This window comes from Dasypus novemcinctus, chromosome 31 (genome assembly GCF_030445035.2).
Source record: "Dasypus novemcinctus isolate mDasNov1 chromosome 31, mDasNov1.1.hap2, whole genome shotgun sequence".
Classification (NCBI taxonomy): domain Eukaryota; kingdom Metazoa; phylum Chordata; class Mammalia; order Cingulata; family Dasypodidae; genus Dasypus; species Dasypus novemcinctus.
Window position 1 is genome coordinate 18,408,917 of NC_080703.1, and position 23,880 is coordinate 18,432,796.

The 23,880-nt window shown below is 64.7% G+C and overlaps 1 pseudogene; it reads right to left on the minus strand.

Annotated features, from left to right (window-relative positions):
- Positions 1-646: 646 nt before the first annotated feature.
- LOC101441373 (hepatoma-derived growth factor-related protein 3 pseudogene) lies at positions 647-1,467 on the minus strand (annotated as a pseudogene).
- Between the last annotated feature and the right edge of the window lie 22,413 nt (positions 1,468-23,880).

A 23,880-nucleotide genomic window follows, 5' to 3' on the forward strand; every position in this document is an offset into this window, starting at 1 on the left:
GCTCCTTCACCCACCTGGAGGCTGGCAGTTTAAAAGACTGGGAACTTGTAGGCAGTAAAGATTAAGCAGATACTGGATGATTGGTAGCTGGTTACCTGGTTAAATCGGTTTGGTTCCAGTAGGTCAGTTCAGTGTCAGGACATCCCGGCTGTGCTAGCAGAGCCAGACTTAATAAGCCAGATTCCAAAGGTCAGAGTGAAGATAAAAATCATTCAATTTACCCAAATTTCAGAGGCTGAATTCAATTATAAGGTTTGGTCTAAAAATGAGAAAGAATTACTTTTCCAACCAAGTGGATTGTTTTTCCTTTCTATCAATTCTTTACTATGATATAGGGAGAGCCTAGGATTAATCATTTGATATCATTATATAAATAGACAAATAAATCTCTGCAAAAAAATCTTTATAATCCTTAGTAGTTAAGCGCATCTTCATGCAACTAAATAACACAAAAGTAAATAACTTTCAAAAAGGCTAAAATATCTTTTATTTCAAGGACAACAGAAGAACGTGAATAACATTCTTACAAATTTAGTGTGCTGTCACTGACAACAATAAGTAGGTATTGGTTCATATCAAATCCAAGAATATTAGACAACCAAAGTTGAACCTTCTTGTGGTTTCTCTTAATATGCAGCTTCATTATAGTAGTTAGATCCCTTCACTAGTTTTGTGCAAGTCTGAAGTTGTGTTTCTTGTGTCACTGCCAGCATCCAGCCTCACAGCTGCTTTCTTTTTTCTTTTTCTTTGCAATCCTTGTCTTTTTCATCTCTCAGAGATTTTGGGAACTGTTTAGAGGATTTCTTGGAAGTGAATGATGTGTCCATTTTGAGCCTGCTTCTTTCTTCTTTCTTTTGCCTTTTCCATCTTCTGCTCTATCACCTTCTTCCTCTGCCTTGTGCCTGTTTTTGCAGAGCTCTGTTACTGAATTGCCTGTAAGCCGGTAAACTTCACTCCTGGGTTATTTTCTATTTCCCATAATCCTTCATTAAAGCCTTTCCATCTGTTTGACTTTCCAAACTTATCTTTGTGTTCCTTATATGGGAAGGGTCTTTGGGACCTCGAAAGGCAATTACCTGGGTGCCAACAAAAAAGGTAGGACACTTACTTGGCGGAGGCTTCAGGGCTTCTTGTGGGAGTTCATCAGTCCCGCCGGCAAGTGCAGGGAGACCTTCATCCTGGGAGGACCAGATCGCCACCTTCTACTGGCGGGACCAAGGACACCCCATCCCCGCTGCTCCCCTTCCCACTGTCCTTGGTCGTCGCCTAAGGTGCCTGGAGGCCACACACCCCACTGCCCTCAAAGTCCACACCGTACTCCCAGCTCCGGGGAAGCAGAGACAAGGCAGCTGAGGCTAGAGGTGTGAGCGGCGTCCCCCAAATCTCGGCCACGCGGCGGGGGCGCCCCCAGGTGATCACCCGTCTCCTGCTGAGGTCCCGGGGCGCTGCTGCCCCGCCCTGTGCCATCGCTGCCTCCCGACCTCCAGGTGTGAGCGCTGGGCCTCACACCAGCTTCAAGTTTACTTTAAACTTGCACATGACTGGCGTAAACTTTTAAAAGGTAACATTTTAAAATAAGAGTAGAGTTTTAGGAAACTGTAAGAAACTGAAATTTAGAATACATTAGTGGGGGCCAGAAGAATTATTTGAATTTGATCATAAGCCACTAGCACCACTGAAATACCACGAGTGGGAATTAAAAGGTACCTTTCATAAATACTATAAAATATGCCTGAAATCGAGCACTCACCGGCATCTACAGAGGTTTTGATTTAGAAATCAAAGCAGGAGGAATTGTCAAAGCTGGCGATCTGTACCTGTATGGGTGAGAACGTCCTGTTGTGATTTTCTGGGACATAAAATAATTGATTTTATGAACTGATTGGGTAAAGTTCTTTTCTTTTCATGCTATTTTCCAATAACTGAATTTGAAGCATTTCCCTGCTTTTATTATCTGACCACTAAGTTGGAGGTTGGTGCTCACACTGGCGCAGCAGCAACAGTTTGTGCATTTTTAGGATGTTGACAAAAGCCCACTGGGGGGCATGTGGCCTTTCTTAGGACGGAGCATGGCGAGGCTGGAGCTCTGAGGCCAGACACGGGTCAGCGCCTGTGGCAGCACCTGGGCGGATGGACGGACGGACGACAGCGGCTCCTCAAGTGCAGTCAAGTTGCGGACTGGATCCTGGGGCCTGAGTCCCCAGGGCTTCCCCGTCAGTGGAAAGGGCTGCTCTGTGCTGCTGCGCGGGCAGGACTGCGCCTCCCGCAGCTCGGGGGCCCGGGGGTGCGGGGGAACACGCTCTGGGCTGCAGGGTGGACCTTGGGCGGGTTTTGTGGTCCACGGTGGAGCCTGCACAGCCCACTTTCCCCCACCCCGGGGGGGACAAGCAGGCAGCGAGACCCGCGGGCTCCCGGAGCTGCTGCCGGCGCCGCAGCGCGCCCCGCCACGCACTCCTGCCCCCACCAGCTCCCGCCCCGCTGGCAGGAGACCCGCGGCCCTCGGCAGCTGGGCTGGGGGCGCGGCGGTCCCTGCCCCCGTGAGGCGCCCCGGCCGGGCTGCCCTGGGCCCGGGGCCGTGAGCACGTTCCAGCCAGCTTTTCCCCCTTTTTTCTTTTTTCTCCTGGTGGAGCTGCAGCAGTGAATCCTGAAGGCCAAGATTGTGTGGAGACCCGAGGGACCCAGAACTGCGTCTTCCCGGGAGGACCCCGCGCCCTGGCGCCCGCGCTCGGTGGGGCTGCCGCGGCCCGGCCCCCTCCTCAGCATGGGGGCCACTAGGACCTGCGGACCCGGCTTTCTGGCTGTGGAAGAGGCGGCGGCCCCTGGGGCAGCAGCATGTGGGGCGGTCAAACGCGCCGGGGATCCGGGCAGCCGCCGCTGCGGGGCCGGCCTGCGGGTGAGGCGGCGGGGCTGGGGCCGCGCTGCGGGCGGGCTGGGGCGGGCTCCCCGAGACCGTCTCCGCAGACGGGCGTGGTCCCGGCGGGGCGGAGCCGCCCTGCGCCCCCTGCTCGCCCCTCAGGGACCTGGAGGGTCCCGGGCGCCTGCGCAGCAGCGCCCCCTGGCGGCCCCTCCGCGCCCTGCACCCCCTGCTCGCCCCTCCGGGGGCCTGGAGGGACTGGGCGCCTGCGCAGCAGCGCCCCCTGGCGGCCCCTCCGCGCCCTGCGCCCCCTGCTCGCCCCTCCGGGGGCCTGGAGGGACTGGGCGCCTGCGCAGCAGCGCCCCCTGGCGGCCCCTCCGCGCCCTGCGCCCCCTGCTCGCCCTCAGGGACCTGGAGGGTCCCGGGCGCCTGCGCAGCAGCGCCCCCTTGCGGCCCCGTGGCTCCTCCACCCCTGCAGCCCCCTGCTCGCCCCTCCGCTAGGCGTGAAGGGCCCCCTGGCGGCCCCACGGCATCCTCCGTGCCCTGCGCCGCCTGCTCGCCCCTCCGGGGCCCTGGAGGGCCCTGCGTGCCTGCGCAGCAGCACCCCCTGGCGGCCCCTCCGCGCCCTGCACCCCCTGCTCACCCCTCCGGGGGCCTGGAGGGCCTGCGCGCCTGCGCAGCAGCGCCCCCTGGCGGCCCCTCCGCGCCCTGCACCCCCTGCTCACCCCTCCGGGGGCCTGGAGGGCCTGCGCGCCTGCGCAGCAGCGCCCCCCGGCGGCCCCGCGGCTCCTCCGCGCCCGCAGCCCCCGCCCTCAGGCCCGTCCCCGCCGCGGAGCAGAGCCCCGCGCAGGCTGCACACCCGCCCGCTGGGGCCACTGCGGGCGGGAAGTGCCGGGGTCCCACCCGTCTGTCCTCGCAGAGTCCCCGCGAAGGGCAGGATTGGAGACCTGAGGTCCCGAAGGCTGCTGAGTGGGAGCGGAGGCAGGAAAGAGGCCGCCCCTGCTCCGGAGCCAGCCCTGGGCGCGGGGGGCTTGTGGGGGGCAGAGGCCCTGGCGGGTCCCGCCCCCACTTGTCCTCTTTCTCTGGTGAAGGCAGGGATTCCGACCCGCGGCGAGGGAATGGAGACTGTTGGTCTGGAGGGTGACAGAGGCCAAGCCCTCTCTTTCCTTTCCATCTCAGCGGCGTGCCGTTCCTTTCAGCCGGCATGGTGAGGCAGGACCGGGTGCTCCCGCGAGTCCTGGGATGTGACACGAGGCAGGCAGTGTCGTGGCTTAGACTGCTAGGCCCCTGCGGAAACGTCAAGCAAGGGCACATTGCTTGGCTTGCTTTTAAAACTTGTGACGCTGTGAATATTTTCCTCCAGCGGTGTAGGACAGTGTGTGATCGCGAGAGGGGACACATTTTATAGTGTTTCAGGAGCCTTGTCACTGGGCGACGTGGTGCAGGTGTGAGAGTAGACGAGGCCTCGCCCTGGGATCCCGAGGCTGCCTAATGGGTACATAACCATGGCTTTATTCCTAGGCCCCTGGGACAGTTGCTTCATGCAGGTTTACAGTTCCAAATCCGCTTTAATATCTACCTGTCCGCGTGCATACCTATTTTAATGGTTTGTTGCTGTTCCTGATGGTGAGTTTTTTGAATACTGTTTTCCTGGTTAGTTATTGATCTGGCTTCTTGTTAAGGTTGACTTGGTATTATAAAAGAGGTTTGTTTTGCTAGTAGGTATTTCTAACAGGAAATAAGCAGAACAGAGGAAGTTCTTTTAAGATTTTTAAAGGATGGTTTTTCTTGTTCAAAAGAATCTTAAAAAACGCTTCTGATCTTAATTCTAGAGATTTTGGCAATTCAGTTCAGTATGTAAAGGTATTTTAACTTGCCTAAAAGATTTGTAATGAATTTTTTCCTCTTTTAACTCTGCCATGAAATTGTTGTGGCTTTTATGTGGTAGGTAGTTGGATTATGGTTTGGCATTTTTAAAATTAAACATAGAGTGATACTTGTGTTTTCCACAGTATTCTCTTTTGATTGATACATGAAAATTAGAAATAATTTTAAGTTATGGATGTTTTCAGTCAACTTACAAAATTTAAGTATATTTAAGACTTCATGTCTTTTACAGAGAGAATTTTAAGTGAAATAAAGAGGGGGATTCATATATATCATGTTCATAAAAGGCGAGATATTTAAAAGTGAATCTAAAATAATTTATCTGGATAGCCGAGAATGAGGAAAGAATTTTCCTAGGTGATGGAAATGTTCTTTATTTACATTTTTAGTTGCACTGGTGTATACATTTGTCAAAACTCAGTGAATTTTTATATGTAATATCTGTGCATTTCACTCCATGCAAATGTTAATTTTTAAAACGAGGAAAGCAGTTTTATTGAAATGTTGGAAAGGTTTCCCTAAAGCAATTACAGCAATTTATATCAAGAAATCCTAAGTTTAGGAGAATGGAGAAAACTCTTACTTCTTCAAGGTAGAAATTCACCTGTTCCATGGTTGTAATTTATAAATTTCCCCCAGGGACCCAAGACAATTATACATTCAAAAGTTCATAACTTGCTGTTGGTGATGCTCAGAGATGAGGCTTATTCTCTATTAAAAATATTGAGTATAAATAAATACAAGGAAAGATCTGAATTAACAAAAGGCTGTGCCAAAAACAAAACAAAGGAAATGAGAACAACAACAAGGAAGTGTTGAACAACCTAATTCTATGTAACTACCCTGACTAAAATGTTGGTTATGCTACACAATCCCACTGCAGTGCTGAATTGATAGTTGATTTTGTTGTACCTTTTTTGGTTATTTTTTTAAGCCTTCAGCACTTTTTTTCTCAAAATCACCGTGCTTTGAAAAGATGACTACATTTTTACCAATTAGAAATCATCACAAATCTATTTTAGTGTAGCCTGAATAAAATCCAGCTTAAATATATTATTTAATTCTGGGAATAATGGCTCAGTGTCTCTTCCCAGCAGCTTTCTTCTGAAGACTAAACCACAGTTAAGGTTGTTATTTTGGTTCTAAACTGCACAGAAAAGAGACAGTGATGCTTGCCTTTTATTTTTGTTTTCTTTTAAGTCTCTAGATCTTCCTAGGGCATTTCTTCCAGAACAACACTAGGAGAGTTGTGACCCTTGATCCTATTTGAAATAGAAGCGTTTTAAACAACACTGGTCAAGCTTAGTGATCTGGAGTTCCCATTTATCTTGATGGTGTTGAGTGCAGATAACATTCGAATGCGGTATAAAAATAAAAACCTTGGTGTCCTCAGAATCATGGGAGCTCAAAAAATTTCCGCTTGGCATAGCTGGTCTGGGATGCATTGAAAGGAAGGGATTGCTGACAATTCTTCACCCGGTTCTCCAAATAGGCAGGAATTCCCGAGTAGCCCCAGGTTTGAACCCAGCTTTGGGTGAGTTTCGGTCCACGGGGGCGGGAGGCTGTCCGCACTGACCGCGCGCTCTCTGGGTTGGGGTCGGCGCGCCCATCACCTCCACCTTGTGCCCGGTTTCCTGCCACCTTCGATGTGCCCACCGGAGGGAACTGTCATAGTCGTGGCAAGCGCGGTCTGCTGGAACTGCGGAGCCAGAGAGCTGTTTAAACGTCCACCGTGGAGGGTCAGGCACGGTTCCCGCCGGCTTCCAGGGCGGCCCTGGGGAAGCCTCGCGGGGGGTGCTGCTGGGAGTGGACCAGGGCGGCGCGGGGCGACCCGGGACGGGGCTGCCTCGGCGGGGACGGGGTCCGAGGGCGCTGGGGCGCGGACAGGGCGGGCAGAGCCTGGAGAGGGAGAGGGCACAGGAGGGGAGGAGGGCGCGGCAGAGGTGGAGGGCGCTGCGCATTTCCCGCGCTGTGCTGCGCATTTCCCGCGCTGTGCTGCGCTGCGGATTTCCCGCGCTGTGCTGCGCCTGTGCCCGTGGCCTCCCCGGGAGGGGCGGGCCTGGGTGGCGTTTACAGGCCCCGTGCCTCCTCGGGCGCCAGGCTGGGTGGCGTTTAAAGGCTAGGTGCCTCCTCGGGGGCCAGGCTGGGTGGCGTTTACAGGACCCGTGCCTCCTCGGGCGCCATGCTGGGTGGCGTTTAAAGGCCCGTGCCTCCTCGGGTGCCAGGCTGGGTGGCGTTTACAGGCCCCGTGCCTCCTCGGGCGCCAGGCTGGGTGGCGTTTAAAGGCTAGGTGCCTCCTCGGGCACCAGGCTGGGTGGCGTTTAAAGGCTAGGTGCCTCCTCGGGCACCAGGCTGGGTGGCGTTTAAAGGCTAGGTGCCTCCTCGGGCGCCAGGCTGGGTGGCGTTTAAAGGCTAGGTGCCTCCTCGGGCACCAGGCTGGGTGGCGTTTAAAGGCTAGGTGCCTCCTCGGGCACCAGGCTGGGTGGCGTTTAAAGGCTAGGTGCCACCTCGGGCACCAGGCTGGGTGGCGTTTAAAGGCTAGGTGCCACCTCGGGCACCAGGCTGGGTGGCGTTTACAGGCCCCGTGCCTCCTCGGGCGCCAGGCTGGGTGGCGTTTAAAGGCCCCGTGCCTCCTCGGGTGCCAGGCTGGGTGGCGTTTACAGGCCCCGTGCCTCCTCGGGTGCCAGGCTGGGTGGCGTTTACAGGCCCCGTGCCTCCTCGGGTGCCAGGCTGGGTGGCGTTTAAAGGCTAGGTGCCACCTCGGGCACCAGGCTGGGTGGCGTTTACAGGCCCCGTGCCTCCTCGGGCGCCAGGCTGGGTGGCGTTTAAAGGCCCCGTGCCTCCTCGGGCGCCAGACTGGGTGGCGTTTAAAGGCTAGGTGCCTCCTCGGGCGCCAGGCTGGGTGGCGTTTACAGGCCCCGTGCCTCCTCGGGCACCAGGCTGGGTGGCGTTTAAAGGCCCCGTGCCTCCTCGGGCGCCAGGCTGGGTGGCGTTTAAAGGCCCCGTGCCTCCTCGGGCACCAGGCTGGGTGGCGTTTAAAGGCTAGGTGCCACCTCGGGCACCAGGCTGGGTGGCGTTTAAAGGCTAGGTGCCACCTCGGGCACCAGGCTGGGTGGCGTTTACAGGCCCCGTGCCTCCTCGGGCGCCAGGCTGGGTGGCGTTTAAAGGCTAGGTGCCTCCTCGGGCGCCAGGCTGGGTGGCGTTTACAGGCCCCGTGCCTCCTCGGGCACCAGGCTGGGTGGCGTTTAAAGGCCCCGTGCCTCCTCGGGCGCCAGGCTGGGTGGCGTTTAAAGGCCCCGTGCCTCCTCGGGCACCAGGCTGGGTGGCGTTTAAAGGCTAGGTGCCACCTCGGGCACCAGGCTGGGTGGCGTTTAAAGGCTAGGTGCCACCTCGGGCACCAGGCTGGGTGGCGTTTACAGGCCCCGTGCCTCCTCGGGCGCCAGGCTGGGTGGCGTTTACAGGCCCCGTGCCTCCTCGGGTGCCAGGCTGGGTGGCGTTTAAAGGCCCCGTGCCTCCTCGGGTGCCAGGCTGGGTGGCGTTTACAGGCCCCGTGCCTCCTCGGGTGCCAGGCTGGGTGGCGTTTAAAGGCCCGTGCCTCCTCGGGCGCCAGACTGGGTGGAGTTTAAAGGCTAGGTGCCTCCTCGGGCGCCAGGCTGGGTGGCGTTTACAGGCCCCGTGCCTCCTCGGGCACCAGGCTGGGTGGCGTTTACAGGCCCCGTGCCTCCTCGGGTGCCAGGCTGGGTGGCGTTTAAAGGCCCGTGCCTCCTCGGGCGCCAGGCTGGGTGGCGTTTAAAGGCTAGGTGCCACCTCGGGCACCAGGCTGGGTGGCGTTTACAGGCCCCGTGCCTCCTCGGGCACCAGGCTGGGTGGCGTTTAAAGGCCCCGTGCCTCCTCGGGCGCCAGGCTGGGTGGCGTTTAAAGGCTAGGTGCCTCCTCGGGCGCCAGGCTGGGTGGCGTTTAAAGGCCCGTGCCTCCTCGGGCGCCAGGCTGGGTGGTGTTTAAAGGCCCGGTGCCTCCTCGGGCGCCAGGCTGGGTGGCGTTTACAGGCCCGTGCCTCCTCGGGCGCCAGGCTGGGTGGCGTTTAAAGGCCCCGTGCCTCCTCGGGCGCCAGGCTGGGTGGCGTTTAAAGGCCCCGTGCCTCCTCGGGCGCCAGGCAGGGTGGCGTTTACAGGCCCGTGCCTCCTCGGGCGCCAGGCTGGGTGGCGTTTACAGGCCCCTTGCCTCCTCGGGCACCAGGCTGGGTGGCGTTTAAAGGCTAGGTGCCACCTCGGGCACCAGGCTGGGTGGCGTTTAAAGGCTAGGTGCCACCTCGGGCACCAGGCTGGGTGGCGTTTAAAGGCTAGGTGCCTCCTCGGGCGCCAGGCTGGGTGGCGTTTACAGGCCCCGTGCCTCCTCGGGCACCAGGCTGGGTGGCGTTTAAAGGCCCCGTGCCTCCTCGGGCGCCAGGCTGGGTGGCGTTTAAAGGCCCCGTGCCTCCTCGGGCACCAGGCTGGGTGGCGTTTAAAGGCTAGGTGCCACCTCGGGCACCAGGCTGGGTGGCGTTTAAAGGCTAGGTGCCACCTCGGGCACCAGGCTGGGTGGCGTTTACAGGCCCCGTGCCTCCTCGGGCGCCAGGCTGGGTGGCGTTTAAAGGCTAGGTGCCTCCTCGGGCGCCAGGCTGGGTGGCGTTTACAGGCCCCGTGCCTCCTCGGGCACCAGGCTGGGTGGCGTTTAAAGGCCCCGTGCCTCCTCGGGCGCCAGGCTGGGTGGCGTTTAAAGGCCCCGTGCCTCCTCGGGCACCAGGCTGGGTGGCGTTTAAAGGCTAGGTGCCACCTCGGGCACCAGGCTGGGTGGCGTTTAAAGGCTAGGTGCCACCTCGGGCACCAGGCTGGGTGGCGTTTACAGGCCCCGTGCCTCCTCGGGCGCCAGGCTGGGTGGCGTTTAAAGGCCCCGTGCCTCCTCGGGTGCCAGGCTGGGTGGCGTTTACAGGCCCCGTGCCTCCTCGGGTGCCAGGCTGGGTGGCGTTTAAAGGCCCGTGCCTCCTCGGGCGCCAGACTGGGTGGCGTTTAAAGGCTAGGTGCCTCCTCGGGCGCCAGGCTGGGTGGCGTTTACAGGCCCCGTGCCTCCTCGGGCACCAGGCTGGGTGGCGTTTACAGGCCCCGTGCCTCCTCGGGTGCCAGGCTGGGTGGCGTTTAAAGGCCCGTGCCTCCTCGGGCGCCAGGCTGGGTGGCGTTTAAAGGCTAGGTGCCTCCTCGGGCACCAGGCTGGGTGGCGTTTAAAGGCTAGGTGCCTCCTCGGGCGCCAGGCTGGGTGGCGTTTACAGGCCCCGTGCCTCCTCGGGCACCAGGCTGGGTGGCGTTTAAAGGCCCCGTGCCTCCTCGGGCACCAGGCTGGGTGGCGTTTAAAGGCCCGTGCCTCCTCGGGCGCCAGGCTGGGTGGCGTTTAAAGGCCCGTGCCTCCTCGGGCGCCAGGCTGGGTGGTGTTTAAAGGCCCGGTGCCTCCTCGGGCGCCAGGCTGGGTGGCGTTTACAGGCCCGTGCCTCCTCGGGCGCCAGGCTGGGTGGCGTTTAAAGGCCCCGTGCCTCCTCGGGCGCCAGGCTGGGTGGCGTTTAAAGGCCCCGTGCCTCCTCGGGCGCCAGGCAGGGTGGCGTTTACAGGCCCGTGCCTCCTCGGGCGCCAGGCTGGGTGGCGTTTACAGGCCCCTTGCCTCCTCGGGCACCAGGCTGGGTGGCGTTTAAAGGCTAGGTGCCACCTCGGGCACCAGGCTGGGTGGCGTTTAAAGGCTAGGTGCCACCTCGGGCACCAGGCTGGGTGGCGTTTAAAGGCTAGGTGCCTCCTCGGGCGCCAGGCTGGGTGGCGTTTAAAGACTAGGTGCCTCCTCGGGTGCCAGGCTGGGTGGTGTTTAAAGGCTAGGTGCCACCTCGGGCGCCAGGCTGGGTGGCGTTTAAAGGCTAGGTGCCACCTCGGGCACCAGGCTGGGTGGCGTTTAAAGGCCCGTGCCTCCTCGGGCGCCAGGCTGGGTGGCGTTTACAGGCCCCGTGCCTCCTCGGGCACCAGGCTGGGTGGCGTTTAAAGGCTAGGTGCCTCCTCGGGTGCCAGGCTGGGTGGCGTTTAAAGGCCCGGTGCCTCCTCGGGCACCAGGCTGGGTGGCGTTTACAGGCCCCGTGCCTCCTCGGGCACCGGGTGCCAGGCTGGGTGGCGTTTACAGGCCCCGTGTCTCCTCGGGCACCAGGCTGGGTGGCGTTTGAAGGCTAGGTGCCTCCTCGGGCGCCAGGCTGGGTGGCGTTTAAAGGCCCGGTGCCTCCTCGGGCACCAGGCTGGGTGGCGTTTACAGGCCCCGTGCCTCCTCGGGCACCGGGTGCCAGGCTGGGTGGCGTTTACAGGCCCCGTGTCTCCTCGGGCGCCAGGCTGGGTGGCGTTTACAGGCCCCGTGCCTCCTCGGGCGCCAGGCTGGGTGGCGTTTAAAGGCCCCGTGCCTCCCCGGGCGCCAGGCTGGGTGGCATTTAAAGGCCCCGTGCCTCCCCGGGCGTCAGGCTGGGTGGCGTTTAAAGGCCCCGTGCCTCCCCGGGCACCAGGCTGGGTGGCGTTTAAAGGCCCCGTGCCTCCTCGGGCACCAGGCTGGGTGGCGCTTAAAGGCTAGGTGCCTCCTCGGGCGCCAGGCTGGGTGGCGTTTAAAGGCTAGGTGCCTCCTCGGGCGCCAGGCTGGGTGGCGTTTACAGGCCCCGTGCCTCCTCGGGCACCAGGCAGGGTGGCGTTTAAAGGCCCCGTGCCTCCTCGGGCACCAGGCTGGGTGGCGTTTAAAGGCTAGGTGCCTCCTCGGGCGCCAGGCTGGGTGGCGTTTAAAGGCCCCGTGCCTCCTCGGGCACCAGGCTGGGTGGCGTTTAAAGGCCCGGTGCCTCCTCGGGTGCCAGGCTGGGTGGCGTTTACAGGCCCCGTGCCTCCTCGGGTGCCAGGCTGGGTGGCGTTTACAGGCCCCGTGCCTCCTCGGGTGCCAGGCTGGGTGGCGTTTAAAGGCCCCGTGCCTCCCCGGGCGCCAGGCTGGGTGGCGTTTAAAGGCTAGGTGCCTCCTCGGGCGCCAGGCTGGGTGGCGTTTAAAGGCTAGGTGCCTCCTCGGGCGCCAGGCTGGGTGGCGTTTACAGGCCCCGTGCCTCCTCGGGCACCAGGCTGGGTGGCGTTTAAAGGCCCGTGCCTCCCCGGGCGCCAGGCTGGGTGGCGTTTAAAGGCTATGTGCCTCCCCGGGCGCCAGGCTGGGTGGCGTTTACAGGCCCCGTGCCTCCTCGGGCGCCAGGCTGGGTGGCGTTTAAAGGCCCGGTGCCTCCTCGGGCGCCAGGCTGGGTGGCGTTTAAAGGCCCGTGCCTCCTCGGGCGCCAGGCTGGGTGGTGTTTAAAGGCCCGGTGCCTCCTCGGGCGCCAGGCTGGGTGGCGTTTAAAGGCCCCGTGCCTCCTCGGGCACCAGGCTGGGTGGCGTTTAAAGGCCCGTGCCTCCTCGGGCGCCAGGCTGGGTGGCGTTTAAAGGCTAGGTGCCTCCTCGGGCGCCAGGCTGGGTGGAGTTTACAGGCCCGTGCCTCCTCGGGTGCCAGGCTGGGTGGCGTTTAAAGGCCCGTGCCTCCTCGGGCGCCAGGCTGGGTGGCGTTTAAAGGCCCGTGCCTCCTCGGGCACCAGGCTGGGTGGCGTTTAAAGGCTAGGTGCCACCTCGGGCACCAGGCTGGGTGGCGTTTAAAGGCTAGGTGCCACCTCGGGCGCCAGGCTGGGTGGCGTTTAAAGGCCCCGTGCCTCCTCGGGCGCCAGGCTGGGTGGTGTTAAAGGCCCGGTGCCTCCTCGGGCGCCAGGCTGGGTGGCGTTTACAGGCCCGTGCCTCCTCGGGCGCCAGGCTGGGTGGCGTTTAAAGGCTAGGTGCCTCCTCGGGCGCCAGGCTGGGTGGCGTTTAAAGGCCCCGTGCCTCCTCGGGCGCCAGGCTGGGTGGCGTTTAAAGGCCCGTGCCTCCTCGGGCGCCAGGCTGGGTGGCGTTTAAAGGCCCGTGCCTCCTCGGGCGCCAGGCTGGGTGGCGTTTAAAGGCCCCGTGCCTCCTCGGGCTCCAGGCTGGGTGGCGTTTAAAGACTAGGTGCCTCCTCGGGTGCCTGGCTGGGTGGTGTTTAAAGGCTAGGTGCCACCTCGGGCGCCAGGCTGGGTGGCGTTTAAAGGCTAGGTGCCTCCTCGGGCGCCAGGCTGGGTGGCGTTTACAGGCCCGTGCCTCCTCGGGCACCAGGCTGGGTGGCGTTTAAAGGCTAGGTGCCACCTCGGGCACCAGGCTGGGTGGAGTTTAAAGGCTAGGTGCCACCTCGGGCGCCAGGCTGGGTGGCGTTTACAGGCCCGTGCCTCCTCGGGCGCCAGGCTGGGTGGCGTTTACAGGCCCCGTGCCTCCTCGGGCGCCAGGCTGGGTGGCGTTTAAAGGCCCGTGCCTCCTCGGGCGCCAGGCTGGGTGGCGTTTAAAGGCCCGTGCCTCCTCGGGCGCCAGGCTGGGTGGCGTTTAAAGGCCCGGTGCCTCCTCGGGCACCAGGCTGGGTGGCGTTTACAGGCCCCGTGCCTCCTCGGGCACCAGGCTAGGTAGCGTTTACAGGCCCCGTGCCTCCTCGGGCACCAGGCTGGGTGGCGTTTAAAGGCCCCGTGCCTCCTCGGGTGCCAGGCTGGGTGGCGTTTAAAGGCTAGGTGCCTCCTCGGGCGCCAGGCTGGGTGCATTTAAAGGCTAGGTGCCTCCTCGGGTGCCAGGCTGGGTGGCGTTTACAGGCCCGTGCCTCCTCGGGCGCCAGGCTGGGTGGCGTTTACAGGCCCGTGCCTCCTCGGGCGCCAGGCTGGGTGGCGTTTACAGGCCCGTGCCTCCTCGGGCGCCAGGCTGGGTGGCGTTTACAGGCCCCGTGCCTCCTCGGGCACCAGGCTGGGTGGCGTTTAAAGGCCCCGTGCCTCCCCGGGCGCCAGGCTGGGTGGCATTTAAAGGCCCCGTGCCTCCCCGGGCGTCAGGCTGGGTGGCGTTTAAAGGCCCCGTGCCTCCCCGGGCACCAGGCTGGGTGGCGTTTAAAGGCCCCGTGCCTCCTCGGGCACCAGGCTGGGTGGCGTTTAAAGGCTAGGTGCCACCTCGGGCACCAGGCTGGGTGGCGTTTAAAGGCCCCGTGCCTCCTCGGGCGCCAGGCTGGGTGGCGTTTACAGGCCCCGTGCCTCCTCGGGCACCAGGCTGGGTGGCGTTTAAAGGCCCCGTGCCTCCTCGGGCGCCAGGCTGGGTGGCGTTTAAAGGCTAGGTGCCTCCTCGGGCGCCAGGCTGGGTGGCGTTTACAGGCCCGTGCCTCCTCGGGCACCAGGCTGGGTGGCGTTTAAAGGCTAGGTGCCACCTCGGGCACCAGGCTGGGTGGAGTTTAAAGGCTAGGTGCCACCTCGGGCGCCAGGCTGGGTGGCGTTTACAGGCCCGTGCCTCCTCGGGCGCCAGGCTGGGTGGCGTTTACAGGCCCCGTGCCTCCTCGGGCGCCAGGCTGGGTGGCGTTTAAAGGCCCGTGCCTCCTCGGGCGCCAGGCTGGGTGGCGTTTAAAGGCCCGTGCCTCCTCGGGCGCCAGGCTGGGTGGCGTTTAAAGGCCCGGTGCCTCCTCGGGCACCAGGCTGGGTGGCGTTTACAGGCCCCGTGCCTCCTCGGGCACCAGGCTAGGTAGCGTTTACAGGCCCCGTGCCTCCTCGGGCACCAGGCTGGGTGGCGTTTAAAGGCCCCGTGCCTCCTCGGGTGCCAGGCTGGGTGGCGTTTAAAGGCTAGGTGCCTCCTCGGGCGCCAGGCTGGGTGCATTTAAAGGCTAGGTGCCTCCTCGGGTGCCAGGCTGGGTGGCGTTTACAGGCCCGTGCCTCCTCGGGCGCCAGGCTGGGTGGCGTTTACAGGCCCGTGCCTCCTCGGGCGCCAGGCTGGGTGGCGTTTACAGGCCCGTGCCTCCTCGGGCGCCAGGCTGGGTGGCGTTTACAGGCCCCGTGCCTCCTCGGGCACCAGGCTGGGTGGCGTTTAAAGGCCCCGTGCCTCCCCGGGCGCCAGGCTGGGTGGCATTTAAAGGCCCCGTGCCTCCCCGGGCGTCAGGCTGGGTGGCGTTTAAAGGCCCCGTGCCTCCCCGGGCACCAGGCTGGGTGGCGTTTAAAGGCCCCGTGCCTCCTCGGGCACCAGGCTGGGTGGCGTTTAAAGGCTAGGTGCCACCTCGGGCACCAGGCTGGGTGGCGTTTAAAGGCCCCGTGCCTCCTCGGGCGCCAGGCTGGGTGGCGTTTACAGGCCCCGTGCCTCCTCGGGCACCAGGCTGGGTGGCGTTTAAAGGCCCCGTGCCTCCTCGGGCGCCAGGCTGGGTGGCGTTTAAAGGCCCCGTGCCTCCTCGGGCGCCAGGCTGGGTGGCGTTTAAAGGCCCCGTGCCTACTCGGGCACCAGGCTGGGTGGCGTTTAAAGGCCCGGTGCCTCCTCGGGCACCAGGCTGGGTGGCGTTTAAAGGCCCGGTGCCTCCTCGGGTGCCAGGCTGGGTGGCGTTTACAGGCCCCGTGCCTCCCCCGGCGCCTGGCTGGGTGGCGTTTAAAGGCTAGGTGCCTCCTCGGGCGCCAGGCTGGGTGGCGTTTAAAGGCTAGGTGCCTCCTCGGGCGCCAGGCTGGGTGGCGTTTACAGGCCCCGTGCCTCCTCGGGCACCAGGCTGGGTGGCGTTTAAAGGCCCGTGCCTCCCCGGGCGCCAGGCTGGGTGGCGTTTAAAGGCTAGGTGCCTCCCCGGGCGCCAGGCTGGGTGGCGTTTACAGGCCCCGTGCCTCCTCGGGCACCAGGCTGGGTGGCGTTTAAAGGCCCGGTGCCTCATCGGGCGCCAGGCTGGGTGGCGTTTAAAGGCCCCGTGCCTCCTCGGGCGCCAGGCTGGGTGGCGTTTAAAGGCCCGTGCCTCCTCGGGCGCCAGGCTGGGTGGTGTTTAAAGGCCCGGTGCCTCCTCGGGCGCCAGGCTGGGTGGCGTTTACAGGCCCGTGCCTCCTCGGGCGCCAGGCTGGGTGGCGTTTAAAGGCCCCGTGCCTCCTCGGGCGCCAGGCTGGGTGGCGTTTAAAGGCCCCGTGCCTCCTCGGGCGCCAGGCTGGGTGGCGTTTACAGGCCCGTGCCTCCTCGGGCGCCAGGCTGGGTGGCGTTTACAGGCCCCGTGCCTCCTCGGGCACTAGGCTGGGTGGCGTTTAAAGGCTAGGTGCCACCTCGGGCACCAGGCTGGGTGGCGTTTAAAGGCTAGGTGCCACCTCGGGCACCAGGCTGGGTGGCGTTTAAAGGCTAGGTGCCTCCTCGGGCGCCAGGCTGGGTGGCGTTTACAGGCCCGTGCCTCCTCGGGCGCCAGGCTGGGTGGCGTTTACAGGCCCCGTGCCTCCTCGGGCGCCAGGCTGGGTGGCGTTTAAAGGCCCGTGCCTCCTCGGGCGCCAGGCTGGGTGGCGTTTAAAGGCCCGGTGCCTCCTCGGGCACCAGGCTGGGTGGCGTTTACAGGCCCTGTACCTCCTCGGGCACCAGGCTGGGTGGCGTTTACAAGCCCCGTGCCTCCTCGGGCGCCAGGCTGGGTGGCGTTTAAAGGCTAGGTGCGTCCTCGGGCGCCAGGCTGGGTGGCGTTTAAAGGCCCCGTGCCTCCTCGGGCACCAGGCTGGGTGGCGTTTAAAGGCTAGGTGCCACCTCGGGCACCAGGCTGGGTGGCGTTTAAAGGCTAGGTGCCTCCTCGGGCGCCAGGCTGGGTGGCGTTTACAGGCCCCGTGCCTCCTCGGGCACCAGGCTGGGTGGCGTTTAAAGGCCCCGTGCCTCCTCGGGCGCCAGGCTGGGTGGCGTTTAAAGGCCCCGTGCCTCCTCGGGCACCAGGCTGGGTGGCGTTTAAAGGCTAGGTGCCACCTCGGGCACCAGGCTGGGTGGCGTTTAAAGGCTAGGTGCCACCTCGGGCACCAGGCTGGGTGGCGTTTACAGGCCCCGTGCCTCCTCGGGCGCCAGGCTGGGTGGCGTTTAAAGGCTAGGTGCCTCCTCGGGCGCCAGGCTGGGTGGCGTTTACAGGCCCCGTGCCTCCTCGGGCACCAGGCTGGGTGGCGTTTAAAGGCCCCGTGCCTCCTCGGGCGCCAGGCTGGGTGGCGTTTAAAGGCCCCGTGCCTCCTCGGGCACCAGGCTGGGTGGCGTTTAAAGGCTAGGTGCCACCTCGGGCACCAGGCTGGGTGGCGTTTAAAGGCTAGGTGCCACCTCGGGCACCAGGTTGGGTGGCGTTTACAGGCCCCGTGCCTCCTCGGGCGCCAGGCTGGGTGGCGTTTAAAGGCCCCGTGCCTCCTCGGGTGCCAGGCTGGGTGGCGTTTACAGGCCCCGTGCCTCCTCGGGTGCCAGGCTGGGTGGCGTTTAAAGGCCCGTGCCTCCTCGGGCGCCAGACTGGGTGGCGTTTAAAGGCTAGGTGCCTCCTCGGGCGCCAGGCTGGGTGGCGTTTAAAGGCCCCGTGCCTCCTCGGGCACCAGGCTGGGTGGCGTTTACAGGCCCCGTGCCTCCTCGGGTGCCAGGCTGGGTGGCGTTTAAAGGCCCGTGCCTCCTCGGGCGCCAGGCTGGGTGGCGTTTAAAGGCTAGGTGCCTCCTCGGGCGCCAGGCTGGGTGGCGTTTACAGGCCCCGTGCCTCCTCGGGCACCAGGCTGGGTGGCGTTTAAAGGCCCCGTGCCTCCTCGGGCACCAGGCTGGGTGGCGTTTAAAGGCCCGTGCCTCCTCGGGCGCCAGGCTGGGTGGCGTTTAAAGGCCCGTGCCTCCTCGGGCGCCAGGCTGGGTGGTGTTTAAAGGCCCGGTGCCTCCTCGGGCGCCAGGCTGGGTGGCGTTTACAGGCCCGTGCCTCCTCGGGCGCCAGGCTGTGTGGCGTTTAAAGGCCCCGTGCCTCCTCGGGCGCCAGGCTGGGTGGCGTTTAAAGGCCCCGTGCCTCCTCGGGCGCCAGGCAGGGTGGCGTTTACAGGCCCGTGCCTCCTCGGGCGCCAGGCTGGGTGGCGTTTACAGGCCCCTTGCCTCCTCGGGCACCAGGCTGGGTGGCGTTTAAAGGCTAGGTGCCACCTCGGGCACCAGGCTGGGTGGCGTTTAAAGGCTAGGTGCCACCTCGGGCACCAGGCTGGGTGGCGTTTAAAGGCTAGGTGCCTCCTCGGGCGCCAGGCTGGGTGGCGTTTACAGGCCCCGTGCCTCCTCGGGCACCAGGCTGGGTGGCGTTTAAAGGCCCCGTGCCTCCTCGGGCGCCAGGCTGGGTGGCGTTTAAAGGCCCCGTGCCTCCTCGGGCGCCAGGCTGGGTGGCGTTTAAAGGCTAGGTGCCACCTCGGGCACCAGGCTGGGTGGCGTTTAAAGGCTAGGTGCCACCTCGGGCACCAGGCTGGGTGGCGTTTACAGGCCCCGTGCCTCCTCGGGCGCCAGGCTGGGTGGCGTTTAAAGGCTAGGTGCCTCCTCGGGCGCCAGGCTGGGTGGCGTTTACAGGCCCCGTGCCTCCTCGGGCGCCAGGCTGGGTGGCGTTTAAAGGCCCCGTGCCTCCTCGGGCGCCAGGCTGGGTGGCGTTTAAAGGCCCCGTGCCTCCTCGGGCACCAGGCTGGGTGGCGTTTAAAGGCTAGGTGCCACCTCGGGCACCAGGCTGGGTGGCGTTTAAAGGCTAGGTGCCACCTCGGGCACCAGGCTGGGTGGCGTTTACAGGCCCCGTGCCTCCTCGGGCGCCAGGCTGGGTGGCGTTTAAAGGCCCCGTGCCTCCTCGGGTGCCAGGCTGGGTGGCGTTTACAGGCCCCGTGCCTCCTCGGGTGCCAGGCTGGGTGGCGTTTAAAGGCCCGTGCCTCCTCGGGCGCCAGACTGGGTGGCGTTTAAAGGCTAGGTGCCTCCTCGGGCGCCAGCCTGGGTGGCGTTTACAGGCCCCGTGCCTCCTCGGGCACCAGGCTGGGTGGCGTTTACAGGCCCCGTGCCTCCTCGGGTGCCAGGCTGGGTGGCGTTTAAAGGCCCGTGCCTCCTCGGGCGCCAGGCTGGGTGGCGTTTAAAGGCTAGGTGCCTCCTCGGGCGCCAGGGTGGGTGGCGTTTACAGGCCCCGTGCCTCCTCGGGCTCCAGGCTGGGTGGCGTTTAAAGGCCCCGTGCCTCCTCGGGCACCAGGCTGGGTGGCGTTTAAAGGCCCGTGCCTCCTCGGGCGCCAGGCTGGGTGGCGTTTAAAGGCCCGTGCCTCCTCGGGCGCCAGGCTGGGTGGTGTTTAAAGGCCCGGTGCCTCCTCGGGAGCCAGGCTGGGTGGCGTTTACAGGCCCGTGCCTCCTCGGGCGCCAGGCTGGGTGGCGTTTAAAGGCCCCGTGCCTCCTCGGGCGCCAGGCTGGGTGGCGTTTAAAGGCCCCGTGCCTCCTCGGGCGCCAGGCAGGGTGGCGTTTACAGGCCCGTGCCTCCTCGGGCGCCAGGCTGGGTGGCGTTTACAGGCCCCTTGCCTCCTCGGGCACCAGGCTGGGTGGCGTTTAAAGGCTAGGTGCCACCTCGGGCACCAGGCTGGGTGGCGTTTAAAGGCTAGGTGCCTCCTCGGGCGCCAGGCTGGGTGGCGTTTAAAGACTAGGTGCCTCCTCGGGCACCAGGCTGGGTGGCGTTTAAAGGCTAGGTGCCTCCTCGGGCGCCAGGCTGGGTGGCGTTTAAAGGCTAGGTGCCTCCTCGGGCGCCAGGCTGGGTGGCGTTTAAAGGCTAGGTGCCACCTCGGGCGCCAGGCTGGGTGGCGTTTAAAGGCTAGGTGCCACCTCGGGCACCAGGCTGGGTGGCGTTTAAAGGCCCGTGCCTCCTCGGGCGCCAGGCTGGGTGGCGTTTACAGGCCCCGTGCCTCCTCGGGCACCAGGCTGGGTGGCGTTTAAAGGCTAGGTGCCTCCTCGGGTGCCAGGCTGGGTGGCGTTTAAAGGCCCGGTGCCTCCTCGGGCACCAGGCTGGGTGGCGTTTACAGGCCCCGTGCCTCCTCGGGCACCGGGTGCCAGGCTGGGTGGCGTTTACAGGCCCCGTGTCTCCTCGGGCACCAGGCTGGGTGGCGTTTGAAGGCTAGGTGCCTCCTCGGGCGCCAGGCTGGGTGGCGTTTAAAGGCCCGGTGCCTCCTCGGGCACCAGGCTGGGTGGCGTTTACAGGCCCCGTGCCTCCTCGGGCACCGGGTGCCAGGCTGGGTGGCGTTTACAGGCCCCGTGTCTCCTCGGGCGCCAGGCTGGGTGGCGTTTACAGGCCCCGTGCCTCCTCGGGCGCCAGGCTGGGTGGCGTTTAAAGGCCCCGTGCCTCCCCGGGCGCCAGGCTGGGTGGCATTTAAAGGCCCCGTGCCTCCCCGGGCGTCAGGCTGGGTGGCGTTTAAAGGCCCCGTGCCTCCCCGGGCACCAGGCTGGGTGGCGTTTAAAGGCCCCGTGCCTCCTCGGGCACCAGGCTGGGTGGCGCTTAAAGGCTAGGTGCCTCCTCGGGCGCCAGGCTGGGTGGCGTTTAAAGTCTAGGTGCCTCCTCGGGCGCCAGGCTGGGTGGCGTTTACAGGCCCCGTGCCTCCTCGGGCACCAGGCTGGGTGGCGTTTAAAGGCCCCGTGCCTCCTCGGGCACCAGGCTGGGTGGCGTTTAAAGGCTAGGTGCCTCCTCGGGCGCCAGGCTGGGTGGTGTTTAAAGGCCCCGTGCCTCCTCGGGCACCAGGCTGGGTGGCGTTTAAAGGCCCGGTGCCTCCTCGGGTGCCAGGCTGGGTGGCGTTTACAGGCCCCGTGCCTCCTCGGGTGCCAGGCTGGGTGGCGTTTACAGGCCCCGTGCCTCCTCGGGTGCCAGGCTGGGTGGCGTTTAAAGGCCCCGTGCCTCCCCGGGCGCCAGGCTGGGTGGCGTTTAAAGGCTAGGTGCCTCCTCGGGCGCCAGGCTGGGTGGCGTTTAAAGGCTAGGTGCCTCCTCGGGCGCCAGGCTGGGTGGCGTTTACAGGCCCCGTGCCTCCTCGGGCACCAGGCTGGGTGGCGTTTAAAGGCCCGTGCCTCCCCGGGCGCCAGGCTGGGTGGCGTTTAAAGGCTATGTGCCTCCCCGGGCGCCAGGCTGGGTGGCGTTTACAGGCCCCGTGCCTCCTCGGGCGCCAGGCTGGGTGGCGTTTAAAGGCCCGGTGCCTCCTCGGGCGCCAGACTGGGTGGCGTTTAAAGGCCCCGTGCCTCCTCGGGCACCAGGCTGGGTGGCGTTTAAAGGCCCGTGCCTCCTCGGGCGCCAGGCTGGGTGGTGTTTAAAGGCCCGGTGCCTCCTCGGGCGCCAGGCTGGGTGGCGTTTACAGGCCCGTGCCTCCTCGGGCGCCAGGCTGGGTGGCGTTTAAAGGCCCCGTGCCTCCTCGGGCGCCAGGCTGGGTGGCTTTTACAGGCCCGTGCCTCCTCGGGCGCCAGGCTGGGTGGCGTTTACAGGCCCCGTGCCTCCTCGGGCACCAGGCTGGGTGGCGTTTAAAGGCTAGGTGCCACCTCGGGCACCAGGCTGGGTGGCGTTTAAAGGCTAGGTGCCACCTCGGGCACCAGGCTGGGTGGCGTTTAAAGGCTAGGTGCCTCCTCGGGCGCCAGGCTGGGTGGCGTTTACAGGCCCATGCCTCCTCGGGCGCCAGGCTGGGTGGCGTTTACAGGCCCCGTGCCTCCTCGGGCGCCAGGCTGGGTGGCGTTTAAAGGCCCGTGCCTCCTCGGGCGCCAGGCTGGGTGGCGTTTAAAGGCCCGGTGCCTCCTCGGGCACCAGGCTGGGTGGCGTTTACAGGCCCCGTACCTCCTCGGGCACCAGGCTGGGTGGCGTTTACAAGCCCCGTGCCTCCTCGGGCGCCAGGCTGGGTGGCGTTTAAAGGCTAGGTGCCTCCTCGGGCGCCAGGCTGGGTGGCGTTTAAAGGCCCCGTGCCTCCTCGGGCGCCAGGCTGGGTGTCTTTTACAGGCCCGTGCCTCCTCGGGCGCCAGGCTGGGTGGCGTTTAAAGGCCCCGTGCCTCCTCGGGTGCCAGGCTGGGTGGCGTTTAAAGGCTAGGTGCCTCCTCGGGCGCCAGGCTGGGTGCATTTAAAGGCTAGGTGCCTCCTCGGGTGCCAGGCTGGGTGGTGTTTACAGGCCCGTGCCTCCTCGGGCGCCAGGCTGGGTGGCGTTTACAGGCCCGTGCCTCCTCGGGCGCCAGGCTGGGTGGCGTTTAAAGGCCCGTGCCTCCTCGGGCGCCAGGCTGGGTGGCGTTTAAAGGCCCGTGCCTCCTCGGGCGCCAGGCTGGGTGGCGTTTAAAGGCCCGGTGCCTCCTCGGGCACCAGGCTGGGTGGCGTTTACAGGCCCCGTGCCTCCTCGGGCACCAGGCTAGGTGGCGTTTACAGGCCCCGTGCCTCCTCGGGCACCAGGCTGGGTGGCGTTTAAAGGCCCCGTGCCTCCTCGGGCACCAGGCTGGGTGGCGTTTAAAGGCCCGTGCCTCCTCGGGCGCCAGGCTGGGTGGCGTTTAAAGGCTAGGTGCCTCCTCGGGCGCCAGGCTGGGTGGCGTTTAAAGGCCCCGTGCCTCCTCGGGCGCCAGGCTGGGTGGCGTTTACAGGCCCGTGCCTCCTCGGGTGCCAGGCTGGGTGGCGTTTAAAGGCCCGTGCCTCCTCGGGCGCCAGGCTGGGTGGCGTTTAAAGGCCCGTGCCTCCTCGGGCACCAGGCTGGGTGGCGTTTAAAGGCTAGGTGCCACCTCGGGCACCAGGCTGGGTGGCGTTTAAAGGCTAGGTGCCACCTCGGGCGCCAGGCTGGGTGGCGTTTAAAGGCCCCGTGCCTCCTCGGGCGCCAGGCTGGGTGGTGTTAAAGGCCCGGTGCCTCCTCGGGCGCCAGGCTGGGTGGCGTTTACAGGCCCGTGCCTCCTCGGGCGCCAGGCTGGGTGGCGTTTAAAGACTAGGTGCCTTCTCGGGCGCCAGGCTGGGTGGTGTTTAAAGGCTAGGTGCCAACTCGGGCGCCAGGCTGGGTGGCGTTTAAAGGCTAGGTGCCTCCTCGGGCGCCAGGCTGGGTGGCGTTTACAGGCCCGTGCCTCCTCGGGCACCAGGCTGGGTGGCGTTTAAAGGCTAGGTGCCACCTCGGGCACCAGACTGGGTGGCGTTTAAAGGCTAGGTGCCACCTCGGGCGCCAGGCTGGGTGGCGTTTACAGGCCCGTGCCTCCTCGGGCGCCAACTGGGTGGCGTTTACAGGCCCCGTGCCTCCTCGGGCGCCAGGCTGGGTGGCGTTTAAAGGCCCGTGCCTCCTCGGGCGCCAGGCTGGGTGGCGTTTAAAGGCCCGTGCCTCCTCGGGCGCCAGGCTGGGTGGCGTTTAAAGGCCCGTGCCTCCTCGGGCGCCAGGCTGGGTGGCGTTTAAAGGCCCGGTGCCTCCTCGGGCACCAGGCTGGGTGGCGTTTACAGGCCCCGTGCCTCCTCGGGCACCAGGCTAGGTGGCGTTTACAGGCCCCGTGCCTCCTCGGGCACCAGGCTGGGTGGCGTTTAAAGGCCCCGTGCCTCCTCGGGTGCCAGGCTGGGTGGCGTTTAAAGGCTAGGTGCCTCCTCGGGCGCCAGGCTGGGTGCATTTAAAGGCTAGGTGCCTCCTCGGGTGCCAGGCTGGGTGGTGTTTACAGGCCCCGTGCCTCCTCGGGCACCAGGCTGGGTGGCGTTTACAGGCCCCGTGCCTCCTCGGGCACCAGGCTGGGTGGCGTTTAAAGGCTAGGTGCCTCCTCGGGCGCCAGGCTGGGTGGCGTTTACAGGCCCGTGCCTCCTCGGGCGCCAGGCTGGGTGGCGTTTAAAGGCTAGGTGCCTCGTCGGGCGCCAGGCTGGGTGGCGTTTACAGGCCCGTGCCTCCTCGGGCGCCAGGCTGGGTGGCGTTTACAGGCCCCGTGCCTCCTCGGGCACCAGGCTGGGTGGCGTTTAAAGGCTAGGTGCCTCCTCGGGCGCCAGGCTGGGTGGCGTTTACAGGCCCGTGCCTCCTCGGGCGCCAGGCTGGGTGGCGTTTACAGGCCCCGTGCCTCCTCGGGCACCAGGCTGGGTGGCGTTTAAAGGCTAGGTGCCTCCTCGGGTGCCAGGCTGGGTTGGTGGCGTTTAAAGGCCCAGTGCCTCCTCGGGCACCAGGCTGGGTGGCGTTTACAGGCCCCGTGCCTCCTCGGGCACCGGGTGCCAGGCTGGGTGGCGTTTACAGGCCCCGTGTCTCCTCGGGCACCAGGCTGGGTGGCGTTTGAAGGCTAGGTGCCTCCTCGGGCGCCAGGCTGGGTGGCGTTTAAAGGCCCGGTGCCTCCTCG